Source organism: Trichosurus vulpecula, chromosome 1, assembly GCF_011100635.1.
Source record: "Trichosurus vulpecula isolate mTriVul1 chromosome 1, mTriVul1.pri, whole genome shotgun sequence".
NCBI classification, from domain to species: domain Eukaryota; kingdom Metazoa; phylum Chordata; class Mammalia; order Diprotodontia; family Phalangeridae; genus Trichosurus; species Trichosurus vulpecula.
In genome coordinates this window covers 235,301,909-235,307,003 of record NC_050573.1, presented here as the reverse complement: position 1 = coordinate 235,307,003, position 5,095 = coordinate 235,301,909, and positions in this window count along the sequence as shown.

The following is a 5,095-nucleotide window of genomic DNA, read 5'->3' as shown; positions in this document are numbered from 1 at the left end:
TCTTTCAATTTACTATTGCTTTCTGCTACTTTCTCTTGCAACACACAAATAAAAACATATTCTACAAGGCCACTACATCCTATCTAGAAGTCAACATCATTATCCTGTAAAGAATTTTAGAGAATGGTACAAATTTTTACTCTGCCAATGCTTCCTTAATTCAAGAGACCAGAATAATTTAAGAACTTCTATAAATCTAAACCCTACTGCTTCTTACCCATTATTCAACTGAAACAATGTCAAAGATACAGATAAGTCAAGGATAAGGACTAAGAAAAGGCTATTTGATTAAGGAATAATTGATGATTTTGGAGAAGTCATCAATGTTTTGTTTCAATGCTTCAAGGATCCATCCTTTCTCAGTGTATATACTCCCTCCATCATGGCAAATTACTACTACTCCATCTCTTAGCAGGCTGTCGTCACAGACCCTTGGCATTTGAAGGGCTCAGAAGACATTTAGTCTCACCCATATCAGAACAAAATGACCTCCTGTGGTTGAAAACAAACAGTCCTGGGCTTTCTAACTTCTGCTAATGAGCCTCTCTGAACTTATCTAGGCTTCTCCTTGACCAACACAGACACAAAGCCAGCCTTGGACTTGAAGCCTTCCCCAGTTGACGGAATCTTCCCAAGTTTGGACTCTTCTACTATAACTTTAGAGGGTCGAGGGTAACTTTCATGTGACACTGAAGCATAAGAGTAGGGTTTTTAGTATACTGCTCTCCAGTCATATCTTGATTTTTACAGTTTTTATTCTACTGGTTCCATTTCCTCTCTATGTGATTCCACATCATTGGTGTTTAATTTAGATTACAAATGTTTAAAGAGGAGGAATTGCATGTGGATTTTTTTGCCTTATATCAGCTAACACAATTAGGTACATAAATCCTTTTTGACTACAATGAGCATCCAGTCAGGCTTACTGATATTTCCTACAATTACTCCTAATTGTCTCCAAAGTGGCATTACATACCAAGAACTTATAAGTCACCTATAGTTTCACAGCCCAATATAATTAGTATTTTGGCAACAATTCTGACTGCAAGAAATCACTTCTATTTTAAATGATGCCCCCTGGGACAGGAGTTCCAAAGTCATCCTAACCCGTATGTTCACTAATGTCTGGGGAGAGAAAGTTTGTTTTTAGCTATTCACATATTATATCAAAATGTAATTGGCTGGTGACCATCAGCCTCTCTTTTCCTCATCCCAGAGGACTCTTTCAGTTTGATACAGGCTCCCCTGCTGGGTTTGGGATAGTGGGTCAAAAGTCTTTTACTGACACCCCACCGCAGCTGACAAGTCTCAAATGACCTGAAGTTGTGACATCTTCTCAGTAGAGTTATTACAAACCACTTTAAGACTCTGTCTCATGTAGAGAAGAACAGTAATGTAATCTGAGTTCTCCAATAGTCTGTGACCTCTATGTGATTAATAGTTTTAAGGGTTTTATCCTCTTTCACAAGATGTCTACTATACCTTCAAGGCTTTATGGTTACAATTACTATGAGCAAATACGCTTTAAGCCAGTAATGAAAAAAGCATTTTTTGTCCTAAAATTTGTACCTCTTACCATTACTTTCCAATCATACTTATTTAATACTTCAAGGATCTATGATTTAGCAATTTTGGATCCATACCATATAAGGAGGTTATGGAAATATAATTTTGGGAAAAATAGAACAAGTATGGTGTGATGTATAGAGTACCAGCTATGGAGTCAGGAAGCCTAGGTTTTAGTCTTGACTCTTGTATGTACTGTGTGACTGTGGGTAAATTATTTAGCCTCTCAGTGCTTTAGGCCACTGTGGAAGACTGTATGTTGCAGAAGAGCCCAGTAATATCCAGCAGTGGAGGCACTAGCTATGCTATGGAGATAGAGGAACTCTATGCTGGAATTCTCCGAACTGAAGAAATTTAAAATATTAATACTTTGAATTTTGACAATTTTTTCCTCCTACAATCTCATTAAACTGACTTTAAAATGCTTATTGGATATATGCATTGTATAGAGAAAGAAATCTGGACTTGGAGTTAGAGAATTTGAGTTCTAGTTCCAATGGGCTCAGATACTCACTAATTGTGTGACTATGGATGTGACAAGTTTTCTAAGTCTCAGCTTCCCCCTGTGTAAAATTAACAGAATTATATGATGTTACAGCTTGTATAGATCTCAAAGCCCATCGGGATCTAAATAAGAAATTCTTTTACCATATCTGCAATAAAATATCCCACTGAGTCAGGAACCAACAACTTTCAGTGACAGACTATTCCACTTTCATCCAGCTCTAATTAATAGAAAGGCTTTTCTTACCTAAAGCCAAAGTCTAACTAGGTTAATAAATCAATACATAAACACTTAATAATCATCTATTAGCACTATGCTCACCACTGGGAAAATAAAGACGAAAATTAAACAGTCCTTGATCTCAAGTAGCTTAAAATATCTTAGGGAAACCACCACATACACACATAAATACGTAGAATGTATATATAAGTAAAATACAAAGCATTTTGGAGGGGTATACTAGTAACTGGGGAATTAGGAAGATGTGAGAGATGGACATGTAGGAGATGGAGCTTCCAACCATTGCTCTTAATTCTGCTTTCTGGCCAAAGTGCAAAACTAATTCATCTTTCATATGACATTACAAGACAATTACCTGTCCTCACTATTCCCTCCCCTTCAGTTCTTCTCTTCTCTAGACTAAATATTCACAGTTCCTTTAATCAATCTGTAATTTTCTCAACATCTCAGGACATACATTCTTACTTATTAATGTCTTCTCTATAATGAAGGGCCAATATTGAATGTAATACTACTGAAGTGGTCTAACCAGGGCAGAATACAGAATGGACATCATCTCCCCCTTTTGGAAAACGTTGCCACTTGAATGTAGCTTGGATCTTATTACCTTTTTAAAGTTGTCTTCACCTATTGCTGATTCATTTTGAGCTTACTTGCTTTAAAACTCTTAGATCTTTTTTTATTACAAACTGTTATCTACTCACACCTCCTCCTTTTTGTACCTGTTTGGTATTTTTAACTGAAGTCTAAGACTGTACATTTATCTTGATTACATTGCCTTTTATTAGATCCAGCAATTTGTTCTAACTTGACTAGATTTTTTTAAAACTCTTGTTCATTCTGGACCTCTTACTCTCATATTCCTTTCATCTGTTCACACTCTTTCAGAACTTGATTTCCCCAGATTACCCTGGATCCCTGGCCATCCTCTCTAGCATTGGCTACATTTTCTTTCACACTCCTTGACACACTTGTGGTGAAAGCTGCTCCAGTCTACCACCTCCTGATTCTCCCTTTGCCATCATCTCCTAGTAGCCTCTTATCCTTTGATGTTTATTGTATTAAAACTGTTTATGGATCATGTCATACGCTGGCCCCCTCCTTTTTCAACTTAGAGATTTAGAGTTGCCTATTTACTTGGTCAGGGTCACAAGCTACCTTGTGTCTGAGAGCAAGACTTGAACCCAGGTCTTCCTAGTTCCAAGCCTAGCTCTCTGTCCACTATGCCATGGTGCCTGTTCAGCCAGGATACAGCTATATTCATCTAAATATGCATATGCATACATACAATTCATGCAATATGTATACATATATAAAGTTATCCCTTCCACGTTGCCAGGGTTAGGGATGCAGTGCCCCCACAATCTGGAAAATCCATGTAAAATTTTTGGCCCTCCCTTCATACCAGAGAAAAAGTATGAATTTTTTCTTTTTCTTTTTCTTTTATGGGGTTTTCACAGTGACTTATTGTAAAGTCTGTGTTGAGTATTTGGTCATAGGCTTGATGTCATCTGCAGGCCTTCCAGTGGCATCTACAGCTTTGGCGAAACTCCTCCAAAATTCCCATTTAATTTTTTACTGAAACCACAATGGGGAAAATCATAATGTGGAAAGGTTAACTGTATACACATATAACTATATTACTAGATATAGCTATAACCTGTGCTATTGACTGCTAAATAATAGACATACATTAAAGTTATTAAGCTAGTAAACTTAAAATCAGAAGACTTCTTGACATTTTCCATATGCATGTGCAATATGCATAATACCTGGCACATAGTAGGTACTTAACATTTTTGATTGATTGATAAACCACCACTCTCATTGTATAATTACAAGGCTGCTCTTAGCATCCATAAATTTCAGCTTAGCAAGTCAGAGGTTTTACTGGTCCAGCTATTTTTAAAGGATGAATCAGATTTCTACGCTTTGGTATAAATAGAAGTACTAACTGGACATTGCTCCTACTGCTAAAAGAAAAGGGTATTCTACCTAAAGAAAGAGCTTAACGCTCTTTGCAGTAGGCAACAATTATCTGTATATCCCCCGCCTGATATTCCTACCAGATACTGTTCAACCTACTATACTGTCTTCTCCGGGTTGCACTGCTAACACTGCTGACACATTTGTCTATCATGCCCTAGAAACCTCTTCAGCCTGGAAGTTCACTATACCACTGGACTAAACCTCTCATATTGGAAGTACCCTATGAGACTCTAGTGTCTCCCTCTGATTGGCTGGCTTCTCCCAGAACCTAAGGAGGATGTCTTGAGGATGTCTTCATTCCTCTTTGGGCTGCATTGCTGACATCTCCACAGGACTTTTTCTACCACAGCTCTGAACTGGGCATTTCTGAAGTGCCCCCAACCTTTGCAACTCCCTATTGTGCGCTCTCTTTCCCCATTAGAGTATATGCTCCTTAAGGTCAGAAACTGTCCTTATCACTGCTTGTATTTGCATCCTTAGAGACTGTCATAGTGCCAGGCACATAGTAAGAGTTTAATAAATGCTTTTTGACACATTAACTGACTAATGATATTACTATTAATAATAGCTCCCATTGGGGCAGCTAAGTAGCACAGTGAGTAGAGTACTGGTCCAATCTGGCCTCAGATACTTGACACACTTATTAGCTGTGTGACCTTGGGCAAGTCACTTAACTTCGATTGCCCTGCTTCCCCCCCTCAAAAAATAATAGCTCCCAAAATTTTTTTTAAATTTTATCATTTTTATTTAATATTTTAATTTTCAACATTGATTTCCACAAGATTTTGAGTTACA